At 41.6% G+C, this 21,503-nt stretch overlaps 1 long non-coding RNA gene across 1 annotated transcript; it reads right to left on the bottom strand.

The window, feature by feature from the left end:
- Positions 1-1,036: 1,036 nt before the first annotated feature.
- Positions 1,037-1,401, bottom strand: LOC102663120 (uncharacterized). Its single transcript, XR_419207.4, has 3 exons — positions 1,323-1,401; positions 1,157-1,228; positions 1,037-1,067 (listed from the first exon to the last, which is right to left on the bottom strand). It is a non-coding gene; the product is annotated as an uncharacterized lncRNA (long non-coding RNA).
- Between the last annotated feature and the right edge of the window lie 20,102 nt (positions 1,402-21,503).

Genomic DNA, 21,503 nt, shown 5'->3' with positions numbered 1-21,503 from the left:
TGTGCAACCTTCCCCTTCTTTTGCAAAGAAAAGTATGGTGATGTTGTAATGGAAATAAAAGGAAACAAAAACCTTTAGATCAAACAATTTAAAGAACTATCCTACAAAATATCCTACATTCTTTTGAGAATGTAGCTAAATTTAATTAATGGTGAAGTTGGTTAACTGATAAGCATAAAATTATTATCCTCATATCCTTCTTCTTATTCCGAGGAGGTCTCTGACAACTAGGAGCAGATTTTAAAAACATATATTACAAGTATGCTTAACAACCTCATTGTCTTCTGCCTGTATGCATAACAACCTCACTTATTACCTATGTTAATTGCTTTCTATATTACCATAATCTTGCAGATACTGAGGTTTGTTTGCTACAGTTTGTGGTCTGTGATTCATATGTATGCTTTGTTTGCTATAGTAGTGAATATTGACTGACTCAAAGGAAGATTTTTCTTATTCATAAAGTTATATGATATAAAAGTCACTTTAATATTATATTAAGAGGGCATGCCCTGAGGGAAAAATAGTTTAAAATATTGATTTTGATTCTTGAATAGCTAGTTGTAATACTAAGTTATTCAACATCTGCCTGTGACTAGGAGTATTTGCCTTTGTTAATATCTTGAGGAGGTAGTGATTTCTAGCTCACTAACTTCAATAAGTTACACAAATCCTTGTAATTGGAAGCTTAAAATTAAAACCATCCCCTGCAATGCAATTTTGCAGTGTTAGTCCTTAGATATTTGGATTTGGGTCTAGTTCAACCCGAAAAGGTAACTCAAAATGTAAAAATTGTCTTTTACTTATAAACTTTATTTTGATCATATCATTAATCGATATAGTATTTCCAGCATGCAGTGCATATACACGACAGACCATTCTGTCCAGATTTAAGGCATGTCTTGACCCCTAAGCTGTATGGTAATATCTTAATTAGACTAAGAACCCAATCACTCTTGTCTGTACCTTCAATCTCTAATAACTGGCCACTAAGGCCATCTTGTAGTGAACTTGGAAGATCAACTTTGAATACATTTAGTGTTTTTCAAACAGCTCTTGAGCAGGGCCTTAAAGATATCAAATATAACTTCAATTAAAAAATATTATATTAACTGTAAAAAGACTAGAAAACAAAAGGAACTACAATATACCCTACCAATAGGGTCGGATGAATCCACTATAACTGCATCGTAAGTTCCTTCTGGAACATTCTTCAAGAATGCAACTCCTAGATCATTGAGAGACAATCTATCATGAGAAAAATTGTCCTAAACAGTAAAGTAGTTAAGGAACATAAAAAAATATGGAGAAGCTGACCATACCATCACCAACAGTAAGTGTTACACGTGGGTCCTCAAAACCTACTGCTATATAAGGGAAAAATTGTTTAAAGACCTGCAAAAAGTGACAACTTCAATTTTGATATTGGGCTTATACTGCTATACCAGAAAACTTCATTCATTAAGCATAAAAAGATTTTTTTTAGAATGAGAAAAGCATGCAATGACCAATATCACTAAGTAGAGAAAACCACTCAACTTAGAAGAACACGGAGAGCAAGAGAAACTAACTATATGCAGGACAGTAGCCTGTCAATAAAATTATTTAGATTTGATTAGAGATAGGAAAGAATAATTTGGGTCATTACTCACTTCGACAACCATCTTGTCTATTTCACAAATGTCTATCTTCTCTACTGAGGCATGACGAGGTACTTCCCGCAGGACTCCACCATCTCCTCCACCAATAACCAAAACCTAACAAAAAGAAAACAGCAAGGAAAAGAACAATTAATTCCATACAACAAGAAAACAACAAGGGATAACAGGCTAATATTCCTAAAAACTTCTTGCTCATAATTTATTCAACATTTCATTCTCATGGTTCAAGTCATATCTCAAATATTATACTCCATGAGTGTCATCCTTCCTACTCTCATCAACACATGTCATTCAGATCTCTTCTAATAAGAGGTAAAAGGAACTGGAATGTTAACAAAATTTGAACGCAGCTATTGGTTCCCTTTGGGACTGACCTTAGTCTGATGTTGGAACCATGTGACTTGAGTCCATAATTTAAAGTCATGTTTCTAACACAGATCCAAACATGTTGGTAAAAGCAAAAATCATGTTAAACCCATCCTAAACTCAAGTCATGCCTTCCAAATTGCTCATAATTTTCTGCTGCATAACAAAAAGTATTGCAGTCTAAACTAAAAATTTCAACCAACCAAATATCTAGAAAGTCCAACATGAAGAAGGGCTCCTTCTGAAATTTTTCCTTAGTTAATTCTCATCCTATGCACATCAGATTAGTCTCCATTTACGTAGGCTTAATCCAACTTTGTTACTTGCTGACTGTACAACAATGCCTTCTTAAATGGTTATCTGCTACATGACGTTTCTAGCAGTGAGGAATAAGCAAAGATGCTGTAGCAAGGACTTCACCCAATTCCCCATATTCTTCTTCATAGAGGCATCCAAATTGGCTTTCATAAGATAAACAGTTGGCTGCTTCCATTTATGAATTTGGACATTATCATTTGATACCACTTCAATTGCAGGCACAACTAAATTCTGATATTTTTTCTAACAGTATTCACATGGGGACTTTCCTTTGTTGAAAACAGCCATTGGTTTCTTCTAAACCAGATGGTCCACAGAAGTTCACAGATACGAGCCACGCCAATTTGTAAACACCTGCCAAACTAGACCGCAAAGTCCCTATCTTACAAAACATCCATTATGATATTCTAACGAAGATGCAAACCATGCCATGTTCGATTCTTCACATAATAATAAAGAATGTACCTCAATTTCAGGTTCTTGGCTAGAATCATTTCCCAAATTTCACAAATAACCGTGCATCACAGAAAAATTACGATCACTACTCAACTTCCAATGAGACAATTCTTCATGAGATTTGGATAAAGTTAAAAAAAATAACTTTGTTAAGAATGTGTGAGCTACGAAAACCATTTATAATCTCGTTGCTTGATCTTTGCTTCAGCTTCCATGGAGATTGTGGTCTCTTTGAAATCCGTTGTTGCAGATCTGACAAATGAACCTATTAGTTGGCAAGAGAGTTTTTGGAGACCACCTTCTCACTACCAGTGGGAGTGGTTTCTCTTTTACTACCCACGCTAGAATCCCATACTTCTAATGTGGGACTAGTCTCATACCCTGTTGGATCCTAACATTGGATCTTGGTTAGCATCTTGCTTTTTCTTGTATTATTATGACTAGTCTCACAACTGTTGATGTCGATATTTGTATGTTGTTGTACATCATCAATGTAATTTGCTATATAAACAACTATTGTTCATGCTGAGTGAACCTTAGATTCCCGTTTGAGACTGAATGCAATGATTCTTGCAGACAGTTTGTATTAGTCATTGTATTTAGTCTTGAATTGTCTGTTTGGACAGTTTGGGGAGACTAGTATTTTTATGTTAGATTCATTCATTAAGGTTATTATTATTTTGATTAATTTGATGAAATTTTGGTTCAATGCATTTCAATTTGTTATCTGAGTGCATACTTGATTATCGGGAAATTCAATTCATCGATGTCATGTTGTGTACTTGGAGACCAATGCGAAATGTTGCCGAAATTTAGTCAAAATTTTCAAAATAATGCTAACCCTGATGTTTGAAGCTAACATAAAAGACAGTCTTCCTAAATGGGATAGGGCCACACCTATAAATAAAAAAGTGAGATTTTCATGCATGGAATTGCTTAGATGGATTGAAGTTGGATGAATGAAAGTTGCATGAGCCCAGAATATGAGGATGGCGTCGAGCAGTTATTGCAATTTGCTTCAGAAAGAGGTCGATCAAATGAAGAAGGAAAATATTATTGTCCTTGCATCAACTGTTTGAATGGAAGACGACAACTACTGGATGACATACTGGAACATCTATTGTGTGATGGGATTAAGAAGAATTACACGATGTGGATATGGCATGGTGAAGTGACAGACATGCAGAGTGGGTCCCAATCTGAACCGTTTGATGTAGAAATGGGAGATCGCTTGGAGGACATGATTCGTGACCTTGGACAAGAGTCTTTCCAGCAAGCACACACCCCTGTGTATGAAGGATTACAGAGTGATTCAAAGAAGCCTTTGTATACAGGGTGCAAGAATTCCTTAACCCTGTTGTCTGCGGTGTTAAGTCTGGTTAATGTGAAGGCCAGGTATGGGTGGAGTGACAAAAGTTTCACCTCACTGCTTGAGGTAGTGCACAATCTGCTTCCAGAGGACAACATGTTGCCTAAAACTTACTATAAGGTGAAAAAGATATTGTGTCCGATGGGTATGGAGTATCATAAGATTCATGCTTGCCCCAATGATTGCATACTGTACATGCATGAATTCCAAGAAATGTCCAAATGCCCTATCTGTGTGACTTCACGGTTCAAAGTGAAGGATGAAGGGGAAAACAGTTCTGATGAAAACTCAAAGAAGGTTCCTCCAGCGAAGGTTTTATGGTATCTTCCAATCATTCTAAGGTTTAAGCGTCTTTTTGCTAAAGAGGACGACACAAAAGACCTTACATGGCATGCAAATGGAAGGATTTTTGATGGAATGGTCCGTCATCCGGCTGATTGCTCGCAATGGAAGAAGATTGATGGATTGTATCCGAATTTCGGGAAAGAGCCACGAAATCTTAGACTTGGACTAGCCAGTGATGGAATGAATCCATATGGCACCTTAAGCACTAAACACAGTTCATGGTCAGTTCTGCTAGTAATTTACAATTTGCCTCCTTGGTTGTGCATGAAGCGAAAATACATGATATTGTCTATGATGATATCAAGCCCAAGACAGCCAGGAAATGACATTGATGCTTATCTAAGTCCGTTGGTTGAAGACCTGAGAAAGTTGTGGGACGAGGGGGTTGTAGTGTTTGATGCGTTTCGCAAGGAGACGTTTGAAATGCGTGCAATGCTTTTTTCTACCATTAATGACTTTCCAGCATATGGGAATCTCAACGGTTACAGTGTTAAGGGTCATCATGCCTGCCCCATCTGTGAAGAAAACACAAGCTACATACAACTAAAACATGGAAGAAAAAAAGTCTACAGTAGGCATCACCTTTTTCTAACACCCAATCATCCTTACAGACGACTGAAAAAAGCTTTTAATGGAAGTCAAAAGCACGATATTGCATCGATACCATTGACTGGTGAGGAGGTATATCAGCGGGTTCAACACCTGAATACTATATTAGGAAAGACCCAAAAGAAGGATAAAAGTAAGAGTTGCATATGGAAGAAGAACTCCATTTTCTTTGATTTTCCGTACTAGTCTGATCTAGACGTTAGACATTGTATTGATGTTATGCATGTGGAGAAAAGTGTTTGTGACAGTGTGATTGGGACACTTCTTAACATTCAAGGCAAGACGAAGGATGACTTGAATACCCATCAAGATCTAGCTTATATGGGGATACGATCACAGTTGCATCCAAGGTCTGATGGGAAGAAAATTTACTTGCCCCCAGCTTGCCATACTTTGTCCAAAAAGGAAAAGATAAGTTTTTGTCAGTGTCTTCATCGGGTGAAGGTTCCACAAGGATACTTTTCAAATATTAAGAGCCTTGTGCAGTTGAAGGAGCTTAAGCTTGTAGGGTTAAAGTCTCATGATTGTCACATGCTCATGCAACAATTGTTAGCCGTGGCTATACAAGACATCTTGCCAAACAAAGTCAGGTTAGCCATAACTCGCCTGTGCTTTTTCTTCCATGCTATATGTAGCAAAGTCATTGATCCTGTCAAGTTTGATAAGCTGGAAAATGAGGCCGCAATTATGCTGTGCCAGTTGGAGATGTATTTTCCCCCTGCTTTCTTTGACATCATGATTCACTTGATTGTGCATCTGGTCAGAGAAATCAAATGTTGTGGTCCTGTTTATCTATGGTGGATGTACCCGGTTGGGAGATACATGAAGATCTTAAAAGGCTATACAAAGAATCTATATCATCCACAAGCATCTATTGTTGAGAGGTACATTGCAGAAGAATCCATTGAATTTTGTTCAGAATACATTCAGAAGGCTAAACCTATTGGCCTTCCTGAGTCTCGGCATGATGACAAAGTGGGTGGTAAGGGTTCAAAAGGACTGCATGTGATCACTCCAAGTGTAGAAGATTTGTTACAAGCTCACTTGTATGTCTTGAACAACAGTAATGAATTTTTGCCATACATACTTAAGCATGAAGCTTTAGTCAAACAGAATAATCCAAAAATGTCAAAGAATTGGGTGTTGAAAAAGCATAACAAGACTTTCTGTGATTGGTTTAAAGATACAATCTTTGCAGATGAGAATGCTTCAAAAACATTAAGAAAGCTAGCAGATGGGCCTAAAAGAAATGTTATAACTTGGCAAGGATACGACATAAACAAATATTCATTTTACACAAAAGCATAAGATGACAAAAGTACAATGCAGAATAGCGGGGTCACCCTAAGGGCTGAATCTCAACACTTTGCAAGTGTGAATGACGCCAATCCCTATGTAGCTTCCATCCCTTACTTTGGGTTCATTGATGAAATTTGGGAGCTTAACTATGTGAAATTTACTGTATGTGTTTTCAAATGTAAATGGGTTGACAGCAACATCGGTGTGCGCACCGATGATATAAGATTTACGTTGGTAGACCTAAAGAAACTTGGTTACCACAATGACCCTTTCATCATGGCAGAACAAGTTAGACAAGTATTTTATGTGCAAGACCCTTGTGATGAAAGGTGGTGCGTGGTTCTCCAGGGCAAAACAATTGGTGTTAATGTAGAAGATGATGATTCATGCATGGACACCTATGTTAGTCCTTTGACTGCACAAATCACTCCTAACGTTGTTAGAGAAGAAGAAGTTGACGACGTTCATGCTAATTGTAATGATCATGATGAAGGAGAATTGATTAACATCGTCTAATGTAATTTTCTATTTATATATTTGATTTTGCTAGATTCATTTACATAACTCATACAAATAATTCAAATTCATTAATATTTAATGGAAATTTAATATCAGTCCATAAAATGGAGCAAATCAATACTACATTTCTATTTAGAATAAAACATTGAAACTAAATAGAGTGTACACAAACCAATCATATGTGATTGGTTATTATATGATTGGTTTGTGTGATTGGTTTACTAATTGCATTATTGAAAACATGCATATATTGGATGAAAGCTTTGAAAATGGAACTTATGGCAGTTCATCTTAAATTGTTGCAGGTACTCTTCCTTCTTCAGATACTCTTCCTTCTTCCTAGCAGCTAGTGCCTCAATCATCTTCTTGTTAGCTCCACACATTGACCTTGCTGTCCACACTGCTTTTGCAACCAGGTTACTCAGCACAAATCTTATTGACATATTGTTCTTTGATTTTCCATAGATTAAATGTGTAAACATAGATTACATTCTTATCCAAACTTTGGTTTTTAGTTTTTGCTCGGAGAAAGCTAATTGAAATAGCTTAAAATAGACTCAAAGATGCAGTACATTAAAAAATTTAACACAAATTAAATGCATCTCTAAATAAGCTACAGGATGCAATTCTCAAAGTAAAAGATGCAAGTAAAAATAATTATAGATGAAGAGAATCATTCAAAATTTAATTTAGGTCAATTTTAAAAAACAAATAACTAAAACACGAGTTATAACTTTTTTTTTGTGAGAATAGATTTAAGAAGTATATATATATATATATATATATATATATATATATATATATATATATATATATATATATATATATATATATATATAATGTTTAAAATTATAAGAGATGTTAACATAATTAATGCAGGTATAGTTTTTTTTTTTTTTAAAAAAGTTATATTTTTAGAGAAAAAAATTTAAAAATAAAAAATATGTTTGAAGAATTAAAAAAATTAAATTTGAAACAGTAAAAGATTAAGTCCCTTTCAAGATATTTTACTTTAATTTAATAAATAATTTGAAAATAATAAAAAGATTAACTCGGCCCTTAAGAAACTCAAAATAAAATAAGGAATTACATCAATCAAACACCTGAGAATGATGATTAAGATTAATCCCAAATTTAGCCAACGCACCAGCTACTTGATTCACTTCTTGGTACATGTTAGTTCAATTGATTTGGTCCCTATGGACTTCGCCAAATTATAGCAAGGATGAATATTGCAACAGTCATCAGTTAGCAAAAATTAATAGCATTGGTAGAATCAAAATCAAAATACACAACAATCCTGATTCCAAGCTAGATCCATGCCAAATTCCCCAAAACTCCGCTGCAAGTACTAAACACGAGCCTGACTGAGAGGATGCCATCATTTTGGAACCCAATTACCCAGCCAAATACTTGTCTTTTTTCGATTTTTATTTTATTTTTCTTCGTATTTGTCTCTAACAAATTTTATTTTTGGATTTAGAATGACTGAATCCCAGCCCCGAGTAGAAACCCTTTAGCACAACCTTCCTTCACCACATTATGTTGTATTTGCAGCTCCAGATATTATATAGATTATACAACTGTATAAGCTTGTTAAACTGTTTCATACAAGATATGGAAACAAACAAATATGCTCCTATATCGCAAGTCTCCCAGAACAGGTCAGAACTTTGAAACATATATGAATATGATGATGACTATGAAACTGATATTGATTCCAATAAAGCATCCATGTACTCTTTAAGTTTCAATTTTGTAATTGCACCTTCCATTCTGCTTTCTGGAACTTCCTGCCCGTTCTTGAAGAGTATTAATGTCGGTAGTCCATAAACTTTATACTCTTAAATTACTTGCGGGTTGACATCATGATCAATCTTTACAACCGTTAATCTGTCTTCATATTCCTGCAAGTTATTATTATAAAAAATAATCAGGGTCCAGGGGAGACAAATTAAGATCCTAAAGATCACTTGACAATAGTTTTTAGGAAAATCATACTATTTGTTTCACACCATGCTATCCCCACCATATATAGCCTATAACTCCCCACCATGCTTTATCTGGACCACAAAGTTCTTCAATATCGACTGCTTTCTCCCAGAATTTCTTCCTCCTTGACCTGATCCTAGCTTTCAAAGCTTGTTCAATTCTGCTCATGATCATGACAAGTTGTCCAAACTGAAATGTCATAAGTATTTGACACGATTATATGTTTTGCATTCATCATTATAACCATTCAAGATTTCCAGTCATGATGAATGTCATACCCTAATTTCGTCCGGGGATTATTACTTGATAACATACAACCTCTGGTTAGCCGCTTTGAGATACCTGGCGTCCTTTGTTGCACAATAAATGAAGTCCCGAGACGTGACAGAAATCAAAAGGAAGCAGGCTTGCGCGATCCGTGAAATTCCGTGATGTGGCGGAAATCAAAAAGATGTGTTTTTGCGCGATCCGTGAGTTTCCGTAACTTCTTCGAAAGCTAAAAAAGAGTAAATACATAATCCGTAAGGATTCGTAACCTTGCGGAAGGGAAATAAGTATCGTTACGAAATTCGTAAAGTTTCGTAACGTTACGGAAAAAGAATTACCAAAAAAAATAGAAGGGGTGCATTTAGTAAAAAGGGGGTACAAATAGCAATCTGGCCCACTTGGGCCTTCTAGATCCTTCCTCCAGAAAGCTGTTGCTTCTGAAGGAAGCAACCTTGCTCGCCTGGGAGAGCTGGGTGGCAAGCTCCTCCCCTATTTTTGCTATAAATAGGGGGAGGAGTGAAGAAGAAAAGGGTTTAGCCTTCTTGGCACTTCTCTCTCTCTCGAAATTGTTGAGGAAAATTATTTCCGTGAAGAAAATCCAAGCCGAGGCGCTTCCGTAACGTTTCCGTGAGTAATTACGCGAAGATTCTCGACCGTTCTTCAACATTCATCGTTTGTTCTTCGTTTTCTTCAGTCTTCAACGGGTAAGTACCTCAAACCGAGCTTTTCAATTCATTCTATGTACCCATGGTGGTCCACATTTTGTTTCATGTATTTGTATTCTCGTTTTCATTTGCTTTTTATACCCCCTTTTGACGTGCTTAAGCCATTTATTTAAGTCATTTCTCGCTTAATCTAAAAATAAAATAAATTTCCACCGATCGTTTGAATTGTATCATCCATTAATTTCGGTTAAAATGAATTCTGATCGTTCGGTCATGTCGTAACCACGTTGGAAATCAAAAAAGAGGTAAAATAATAATATAATAATAAAAAAATACCTTTTAGTAAAGTAAAGCGAAAAATCAATTGAATGTTTTCTCTTTGGGATTTCTCATTCTTAATTGAATTGACTAATAACTAAAGTGAAACTAAGGCTAAAATCAAACTCACCTAGTCAAGCTCGTCCAGAAAAATAGGTTTTTGAAAGTTTATCATTTCTTACTAAGTAAAAAGGATCATTTTTAAGGTCCAATGCCTTAAAATGATCACCCCTCAAGTAAAAAATCAATCACTTGATTCATGCATAAAAAAGAACTACGTAGGTCTGATTTCCTCTTTGATGGAGGGTACGTAGGAGCAAAAGCCCCGCTTTTGTCGACCTCAAAAAATAAAAAGAAATAAAAGTTAAGGTAACACAATTTCCACAATTCTAAAAAATAGGCTGTTGTCCTTTGAGACAAACGTGAGAGGTGCTAATACCTTCCTCAAGCGTAAATACAACTCCCGAACTTAGAATTTTCATTTTGACCGGTTTCCTTCGGTTTTTATGACGTTTCCCACAAATAAACGTTGGTGGCGACTCCGCGCATCTTTCCTCCTTTGGAAGACGCACCTGTGAGCCTCGCATTCGCTCGCCTGCAAAAGGGCACGTTGCGACAGTTGGCGACTCCACTGGGGACTATTTTTGTGAGTTAGGCCTATTTTAAGGAATTGTGGATTTATGAAACTTCGTGTGTGCATTTGTTGAACTGTGTAAAATGTAAATAACTGTTGTCTATTTCGCATTCTTTATGCTGCACTCTAAGCACCCACGGGTTTGAGTAAAAAATGGGCCCTATACCCGGGTTCATGGGAATTTAAGGAGTGGAGGTGAATCTATCATCATGTTAGGTCTCCGACTTGCTTGATAATAGTGAAACCTCGTCTAGAGCTTTCTCTCTTTATAATGTGTTGTCACTGGTATTCCATACCGCCACAATATTATTATCTTGAGTGATGATACCTCTAGAGAACGGCCGTGTGAGTTATAAATTGTTGGGAAGTAGTTATTAGAGACCCCTAGATATTATCCTATAGGTTCCCAAATAGGGGCAAAGAGCAAACACGCTCCGTGCCATTTGTTCTCATGCATCTTTTGATAAATAGCACTAGTTTATAGTTTTTTTTGCTAGTGGTATTTGTTTTCTTTAGAGTAGTACGTAACCTTTTTAATGCTACGTCGAGGCACCATCATGCCCAAACGTAGCATTAAAATTGGGTCTCTGCGGTCTCGTATGTATGAATTACCCCTTTATCTTGTTTTCTTTCCGTTTCATGCATACGCATTACATCATTCATGTCGGAGTCTTGATCCACCCCCTTTTTAGGTAAATGATGGGGACAAATCCAAATGGCAAAAGGTTTTATCAAGTCAAGGTTAAAGGTCTAGATGTCACTAGCCTCAAGGAATTGGGACGATTGATGGGACCCCTCCAAAGGCAAGCCTTCCGCAAATTTTACGGGAATATTCTAGATTTGACCATAGCGGAGGTATTTACGGAAGCTGTTGTATCCCTTGCCCAATACTATGACCAGTCGTTGAGGTGTTTCGCGTTATGGGACTTCCAAATGGTGCCAACTATTGAAGAGTTTGAAGAGATATTAGGATGCCCTCTTGGGGGGAGAAAACCGTATCTTTTCTCCGGCTTTCTTCCTTCCTTGAGCAAGATTGCAGCTGTGATTGGAGATTCAGCAAAAGAGTTGGATCGCATGAAGCAAATTCGGAACGGCGTAGTGGGCCTGCCTCGGAAATACTTGGAAGGCAAGGCAAGGGATATGGCGAGCCAAGAGAAGTGGGGCCCGTTTGCGGATATTTTAGCTTTGCTGATTTTTGGGGTTGTCCTCTTTCCGAACGTTGACGGTTTGGTAGACTTAGCCGCCATTGATGCTTTCCTCGCATATCACCATAGCAAGGAAAGTCCAGTGGTGGCTATCTTGGCAAATTTGTTTGACACCTTTGACCGGAGGTGTGAGAAAAACAGTGCACGGATTGTCTGTTGTTTACCCGCTCTCTGTGTGTGGTTGATTTCACACCTATTCCGACAAGACACGAGACACCCATGTCCGCTTCAAAGCTATCGCTCATGCGCCGAAAAAGGAAGAGTCGATTGGGACCAACATTTGGCTGGGATAGGGGGCAGTGCGATCAATTGGTTTCCTCGTTGGAAGGAAGGCAAGGAAGAAGTTCTTTTCTCGTGTGGGGACTACCCTAATGTTTTACTGATAGGGACTAGGGGTTGTATTAATTATAATCCCACACTCGCCATAAGACAGCTAGGGTATCCTATGAGGGGAGTGCCAACCGAAGAAAGTCTCTCGCCTTTCCTTATGAGGGATCTAGGTGCGCAAGGTCTCAAGGTTATACAAAGAATCCACAAGGCGTGGAGGAGTCCGTTGAGGAAAGACAAGGAGCTTAGAGGCATTCGAAATGGCGTCATCGGAGGTTATCATGGATGGCTAAGAATTCATACGCGAGGGTTAGATTGGCTCTCCAAATTGAAAGTTATCGATGAGGAGAACTTCGAAGCTCCGGAGGAAGATGAAGAAGTCCGAGCTCTAAAATTAGAGCTAGGGAAGGCGAGACTCGCCAAGGAGAAGTTCAAATCAGCTGCTACACACATCCGGAAAGAGTGTACCGAGTTACAAGAGGAAAATGCGGCCACTGTAAGAGCCCTTGAACAAGAAACCAAAAGGGCCCGCAAGGAGGAATATGGCCGAGAGAAATTCCGAGGAGCATTGTGGGGTAGCAACAATGAGCTCAAGCTCCGAAGAGAGGAGAGAGATCGGTCACGGGTGCATGGCATGATCTTAAAAGAAGAGTTAGTTGCTTGCGCGAGGTCCAAAAGGAGTTTGGCTCAACACTTGGAAGCCACGGAGCAAAGCATGCTAGCTATCATAGGGCAATACAAGGAAGAATTAAACCAGTCCATGGCCCATGAACAAAAGCTAGTGGAGGATTTTGCACAAGTGTATGCCGAAAAAGAAGCAAGGGGGAGGGTGATTGATGCACTGCATCAAGAAGCGACTATGTGGATGGATAGGTTCGCCTTGACCTTGAATGGAAGTCAAGACCTCCCGCGTCTATTAGCCAAAGCAAAAGCCATGGCCAAAGTGTGTACTGCCCACGAGGAGATTCATGGGCTAATCAATTACTGTCAACACATGATAGATTTGATGGCCCATATAATTAGGAATCGTTAGGTTCTCTTGTAACACCTTTTGTATAATCTTGACTAGATGAAAGCTTTGTTCTTTTTATAAAATGAGAAGTTCTGAACTCATCATGTTATCTAAAAAACCTTGGGGTAGATCCAAGTGCTCCGATCATCCATTTGCATACTCATGTTTTGGTGGCATACTCACCGTTGTTTATTTCTTTAGGAATTTCATCATAACTAAGAAAACACCAAGGCACCCCTATAACACTCGATCCAGAAAAATGGATAATGAAGAGGGCGTGCAGGAACAGATGAAGGCCGATCTATCGGCCTTAAAAGATCAAATGGCTTCCATCTCGGAGGTCATGTTAAAACTCCAGAAAACCATAGAGGATAAAGCCACGACAACTGCCTCCAGTACAGTTAGGGAAGCGGAGCCAGTGCTGCAACCCGCCTTGAATCCGGGCCTAGACAGAAACACGGCCGTGTTCGGTCGAAGGTATAGTCCGCAAGCTTATCCTTATGGCCTGCCTCCGAACTTCACCCCCCGTGCCACCCCGGAAGATTTAAGCCAAGCCCCTACTTTCGAGGGGCAACTCCCACCTTATGAAGACTATCCCGGGCAAGACGATGGGGAAGGAGATACCCATCTTGGCCCCCTGCTCCACCTCAAAGATCCATCCCCACATGAACTACCCCAGCCGAACATAGTCCGCCATATCCCGGCCTCACCCATACCCGTAAAAGAATATGTTCCCTTCGCGGAAGATAAGGGAAAGATTGAGGCGCTTGAAGAGATATTAAGAGCAGTCGAGGGCCTTGGCAATTACCCATTCTCGGACTTAGCGGATTTATGTCTCGTACCCAATATCGTCATTCCTCCCAAGTTCAAAGTACCATACTTTGATAAGTACAAAGGGACGACATGTCCGAAGGGGCATCTTCGGATGTATTGCCGAAAGATGGGGGCGTATTCTGCGGACGAAAAATTGTTGGTCCATTTCTTTCAAGACAGCTTGGCCGGGGCAGCTGTAGCATGGTATACCAATCTGGAAGCTTCCCAGATCCGATCATGGAAGGACTTGGCAACTGCCTTCATTAGGCAGTACCAGTACAATACGGACATGGCTCCCGATCGGAACCAGCTTCAGAGTATGACTAAGAGAGAGTATGAGTCCATTAAGGAATATGCCCAAAGATGGAGAGATCTCACAGCCCAAGTCGTACCGTCCATGATGGAAAGGGAGATGATCACAATTATGGTAGATACGTTACCCACGTTCTACTATGAAAAGCTGATAGGCTACATGCCAGCTAACTTTGCGGATCTCGTCTTCGTCGGAGAAAGGATTGAATCTGGACTACGGAAAGGTAAGTTCGAATATGCTTCCAATGTGGCCCCCAACAACAACAGAAGAGCCCCAGTAGTGGGCATGAGGAAAAAGGAAGGAGACGCCCACGCAGTCACCACCGCCCCGACATGGATGAAAGCACCCCAAAATATCCAAAGCTCGTACCAGCCCAATCCCCCAAATTTTTTAATCCGAGCCGGGAATTCCCTCCCGACTCAAGTAAAAGGACCACCCGTAGCAGAAAGAGCGCCGGCCCAACGCACAGCTCCAGCCGCACCCCGGCCAGTTAATAATACAGCCCCCGGCGCGACCTATAAATATGCACAGCACCCGCCCCGAAAGACAACTTCCCTCCTATTCCCATGGCATACTCCGAGTTATGGCCTTCATTATTGGAGAATCATTTGGTGGTGGCCATACCCGGGAAGGTTCTCCAGCCACCCTACCCCAAGTGGTATGACCCGGGTGCCAAGTGTGTGTACCATAGTGGAGTTCCCGGACACAATATTGACTCCTGCATCCCGTTCAAGTATAAGGTGCAGCACCTGATTAGTGTCGGCTGGCTATCGTTTCAGGAGGAAGGCCCAAATGTTAAAACCAACCCGCTAGCTAGTCATGGAGGGGCTAGCGTGAACGCCGTCAAAGAGGATGGGCCATCGCGGGCAAAGAGATTAGGAGACGTAGCTACTTCTAGACGCTTCATCTATCAATCTCTGCAAGCGGTGTGCATGGTCTCCTGTGGCGGAGGCGAAAGGGACGAATGTTTATTTCACCTCGGGGAGTCGAAAGAGAAGAAGGTTCCTCTAACCCCCAAGGCCCTAGTGATATGTTTTACTAGGAAAGGGACCGGCTCCACACCCATATACCCCCGAACGACACCCAAGCCAACACCATTTGCATATCAAAGTAATAAGGCCGTTCCGTGGAAGTATACCTCTCCCGCGTCCAGCAAAAGAATTACAACCGAAGTTGACTCCCTATCAGCTAAGGTAACCAACATCACCGGCCTCAGTGGCATAACCCACAGTGGTCGGGTGTTCGCTTCCCCTCACCCGGCGGAATTGCCCTCTAAAGGGAAAGCGCCCATGGTCCAAGAGCCCACAGATATAGCCACCCCCTCGAAAGAAGCAGATCCTCCAGTGGTAAGAGGGGCCGAAAAGAAAGAGGGACTTCAAGGAAAAACAGTGACTCTGGAAGAGGCCCATGAGTTCCTCCGCCTCATCCAACAAAGCGAGTTTAAGGTAGTCGAGCAACTGAATAAAACTCCAGCAAGGATCTCTTTGCTTGAACTACTCATAAACTCCGAGCCTCATCGTGCGCTGTTGATGAAGGTCCTTAACGATGCCCATGTAGCACATGATATCTCAGTGGAGGGTTTCGAAGGCATTGTTAATCATATAACCACCAACAACTACATCGCGTTTGCGGAAGAAGAGATTCCCGTTGAGGGGAGAGGACACAACAAGGCTCTACATGTGTGGGTGAGATGTATGGACCACGTTGTCGCAAAGGTACTTATCGACAATGGATCGAGTTTAAATGTAATGCCGAAGACCACTTTGGAAAAGCTTCCTTTTAGTGCGTCACGTTTAAAACCAAGCTCGATGGTGGTGCGAGCCTTTGATGGTACTCGGCGGGAAGTGATGGGGGAAATCGACATTCCCATTCAGATAGGCCCCCACACTTGCAACGTGGTGTTTCAAGTAATGGATATAAATCCCGCCTATAGCTGCCTCTTGGGAAGACCGTGGATTCATGCCCTGGGAGTGGTCCCTTCAACGCTTCACCAGAAATTGAAATTCGCAGTGGGTGGACTTTTAGTGACAGTGTCGGGTGAAGAGGACATGTTAGTGAGTTGCCCCTCCTCCACACCATACGTAGAAGCGGCGGAAGAATCATTGGAAACGGCTTTCCAATCCTTTGAGGTGGTGAGCTGCGCCTCTGTGGAACCAAGTCCGTTGCTACCTTCTCTCTCCAAAGCGGCCATAATGGTGGTGGCGCGTGTTATGCTCAGGAACGGATTTGAGCCCGAAATGGGTCTAGGCAAGGACTGCCTCGGGAATGCCGACGTGGTCAATATCAAGGGAAATCCATACAAGTATGGATTAGGGTATGAACCTAGGATGCCGGGGAGGAGGAACGTGCCGTCAAGATTTCGGGCGGATAGGGTATGGCCCGGCCGTATTAGCCAGTGTTTCACCAGCGCTGGAATGGTGTCCGAGGAGGAGGTGGCAGCAATAGAAGAGGAGTTCCCTCAAGACCCACCAAGTTTTGTGCAACCATGCCACCCCGATTCCCAAGTGGGGAACTGGCGCGTGATAAGCCAGTCAGAAGTCTATACCGCTGATTCAATGTAATTAGAGCCTATAGATTTCCTTTCTCTTTTGTTTTGTGAAACCTACCTTATTAAATAAACAAAGAGATCTTGTTTCATCTGTTCTTGCGGCCCCGCCTTTTCTCATATCATTTTGCATGTTTTTGTTTCTTTTGTCTTGTTTGGTATAGATATGAGGGTCGACTCTTTGAGGATCTTAACAATGAGCGTTTGACAATCGATTTCGATCGAGATATAAGCCAAACGATAAACGAGGAAGAGGAAGAGGACGTCCTGTCACCAGAGTTGGAGAGGTTGGTCGCTCAGGAAGAACGTGAAATGAAGCCTCACCAAGAAGAAACCGAATTGGTAAACTTGGGGACCACGGAGGAAAAAAAAGAAGTAAAGGTAGGAACCGGTATGACCGCGCCTATCCGTCAAGGCTTGATAACCCTTCTTCAAGAGTATCAAGATGTCTTTGCGTGGTCATATCAAGACATGCCCGGTCTGGATTCCGACATTGTGCAGCATAAGTTGCCTTTGAATCCTGGGTCTTCCCCGGTTAAGCAAAAGTTACGAAGAATGAAACCCGAGATGTCCTTAAAAATTAAAGAAGAAGTAAGGAAGCAGTTTGATGCAGGTTTCTTAGCTGTGGCGCGGTACCCGAAGTGGGTGGCCAACATTGTCCTAGTCCCGAAAAAGGACGGCAAGGTTCGAATGTGTGTAGACTACCGGGACTTGAACCGAGCCATTCCTAAAGACAATTTTCCCCTGCCACACATTGATATATTGGTAGATAATACAGCCAAATTCGCCCTTTTCTCTTTTATGGATGGTTTCTCGGGGTATAATCAAATAAAGATGGCACCCGAGGATGTAGAGAAGACCACTTTCGTCACCCTATGGGGGACATTCTGCTATAAAGCGATGGCCTTCGGGTTGAAAAACGCTGGGGCAACCTATCAGCGTGCCATGGTGGCATTGTTCCATGATATTATGCATAAGGAAATAGAGGTCTACATAGATGACATGATTGCCAAGTCTCGGACTGAGGATGAACACCTTGTCAATCTGCGTAAGCTATTTGGAAGGTTGCGGAAATACCAATTAAAACTAAACCCAACCAAATGCACCTTTGGGGTGAAGTCGGGGAAGCTACTAGGATTTATCGTAAGTCAGAAAGGGATAGAGATAGATCCCGAGAAAGTAAAGGCCATCCTTGAAATGCCAGAACCATGCACGGAGAAGCAGGTTCGGGGGTTTTTAGGCAGGTTGAATTATATCGCGAGATTTATCTCGCAACTCACCCCTACCTGTGAGCCCATTTTTAAGCTGTTACGTAAGAACCAAGCGGTCCTATGGAACAGTGACTGCTAAGAGGCCTTCGAGAAGATCAAACAGAGTCTCGCGAATCCCCCGATGCTCATGCCACCTGTAACAGGAAGACCTCTTTTCCTGTACATGACCGTGTTGGATGAGTCTCTGGGGTGCGTGTTGGGTCAGCATGATGATTCTGGGAAAAAGGAGCAAGCCATCTACTATCTGAGCAAGAAGTTTACCGCATGTGAGATGAATTACTCAATGCTGGAAAGGACGTGTTGTGCTCTGGTATGGGCATCACATCGGCTTAGGCAGTACATGCTCAGCCATACCACGTGGCTTATTTCCAAAATGGATCCCGTGAAATACATCTTTGAAAAACCGGCCCTCACGGGACGAATCGCTAGGTGGCAGGTACTATTATTTGAATTCGATATCGTTTACGTCACCCAAAAAGCGGTAAAGGGAAGTGCCTTAGCAGATTATTTGGCCCAACAACCCCTCCAGGATTATCGGCCGATGCACCCCGAGTTCCCAGATGAAGATATTATGGCCCTGTTTGAAGAAAAGCGGACGCACGAGGACATAGACAAATGGATTGTTTGCTTCGATGGGGCATCTAATGCTTTGGGCCACGGAGTAGGGGCAGTCCTTGTATCCCCGGATGATCAGTGTATTCCTTTCACGGCCAGACTAGGTTTTGATTGTACCAACAATATGGCCGAGTACGAAGCATGCGCCCTCGAGGTTCAGGCGGCCATTGATTTTGATGTAAAACTACTCAAGGTGTATGGAGACTCAGCTTTGGTGATACTTCAGTTGAAAGGAGAATGGGAAACTAGGGATCCGAAGTTTATACCCTATCAAACTCACATCTTGAGGTTAGCCAAGTACTTTGACGACATTTCCTTCCACCACATACCTCGGGAAAAGAATCAAATGGCTGATGCATTAGCCACCCTGGAATCCATGTTTCAACTTGCCCCACACGGGGATCTGCCGTACATCGAATTCAAATCTCAAGGCAGGCCGGCATATTGTTATGCAATAGAGGAAGAGCGGGATGGGAAACCGTGGTATTTCGACATCAAGCAGTATGTCGAGAACAAGGAATACCCACCAGGGATTTCTGACAATGACAAAAGGACGTTGAGGAGATTGGCTACTGGTTTCTTAGTAAGTGGTACTATCCTATACAAACGAAACCACGACATGACCCTCCTACGATGCATAGATGCCAAATAGGCGAACTTCATGATTGAGGAGATCCACGAAGGTTCCTTTGGGACACATGCCAATGGGCATGCTATGGCCAGAAAAATCCTTAGGGCCGGTTATTATTGGCTCACCATGGAAAGCGATTGTTGCGCTTATGTCAGGAAATGTCATAAATGTCAGGCATACGCGGAAAATGTCAATGTTCCACCACATCCTCTGAATGTTATGTCCGCCCCTTGGCCTTTTTCTATTTGGGGAATAGATGTCATTGGGGCCATCGAACCCAAAGCGTCGAATGGTCACCGCTTCATTCTTGTGGCGATAGATTACTTCACCAAATGGGTCGAAGCAGCTTCTTATACTAATGTCACAAGGAATGTGGTAGTTAGATTCATAAAGAAGGAGTTGATTTGTCGATACGGACTCCCCAGGAAGATCATTACTGACAATGGCACCAATCTGAACAATAAGATGATGCAGGAAATGTGCGAAGGCTTCAAGATCCAGCATCACAACTCTATCCCTTATCGGCCAACGATGAATGGGGCTGTAGAGGCTGCGAATAAGAATATTAAGAAGATTGTTCAAAAAATGACAGTGTCATACAAAGATTGGCATGAGATGTTGCCTTTCGCCCTACACGGATACAGAACCTTGGTACGAACTTCAACTGGGGCAACGCTGTATTCCTTGGTTTATGGGATGGAAGCAGTGCTCCCATTTGAGGTAGAGGTTCCTTCTCAGAGGATAATGGCGGAGTCAGGCCTAGAAGAGTCAGAATGGGCTCAAGCACGCTACGACAAACTTAACCTTATTGAAGGTAAGCATTTGGCCGCCATGAGCCATGGGCGTTTGTATCAACGAAGGATAAAGAACGCATTCGACAAGAAGGTACGCCCGCGCAAGTTCAACGAGGGGGACCTCGTGCTGAAGAAGATGTCCCACGCTGTTAAAGATAATCGAGGAAAGTGGGCCCCGAATTATGAAGGACCTTTTGTGGTGAAAAGAGCTTTTTCTGGGGGTGCCCTGATACTCACCCACATGGATGGCGAGGAATTGCCTTCGCCCATGAACTCCGATGTAGTTAAACGATATTATGCTTGAAGTCTGGGGCAATCGAGAGGACCGTTGCACATTTTTTTAATTGAGTTTTCGTTCTTCTTGGTTTCCTCCAGGGATTCCCTTCCTCTGTATTTGTCTCGTTCCTTTAAAAGAAGAAAAGATGGGCGAGGTTTTAGTCCTCCCTTTGGTTTCAAACCTTGTGTTTTAGATTTGTTATAGCTTGAGCCCTCTTCGCTCGGTGTATGGGGTGCCCCAAACGCTTATTTAAAATTGAATCTAACCAGCCTTCACTAAAATAAAATCATCACGTTAGAAACATTCATACATGCACATGCACATGCATATCTTGGGATAGCAAGGAGCAGAATCGTCTCAGGCCACGGTCAGAAGTCAAGACAAGTCAATGGCAGAAATCAACCAAGGTAAGACGATGACCGGTCACGATTGGTCGCATATCATTTGGCTCTTACTTGCAGGTACTTAGGGATGGAAGCGAATAGAGGATAGGATCGCGACCGACCAAGCGCCACCCATTCCCGGCGCTAAACAAGCAGAGAACGTCGCTGCAAGGCGGCCCAGTATCCTTTGCGTTCGCAGTTTCTTTTACTATTGTTTGTTTTAAATAAATAATCGACACCTAATTCTAATTTAAGTAGGTTCAAGTGGGCAAACGTTAACCCATAAGGAAGGAGGGGACATGGTTAATGTTCCCCTCAAAAAAAAATATGGCAGGTTAGCTCGCCTGGGTGAGCAACCCCTGCATTCAAAATATAAAAACGAGGGAGGGGAACGTTTTTGCATCCAAAAACTCCCCCCCCCCCCTCATTCAAAAGAGAGGACTTACGAAGGCTTGCGGTTCTTGCTCCCTCAAGCCACTTTTGGTTGCCTTTTGCTTTC

The sequence above is a fragment of the Glycine max genome, chromosome 17, assembly GCF_000004515.6.
Source record: "Glycine max cultivar Williams 82 chromosome 17, Glycine_max_v4.0, whole genome shotgun sequence".
NCBI lineage: Eukaryota > Viridiplantae > Streptophyta > Magnoliopsida > Fabales > Fabaceae > Glycine > Glycine max.
The sequence above is the reverse complement of the archived record's forward strand: the minus strand, read 5'-3'. Positions and strand labels throughout refer to the sequence as shown.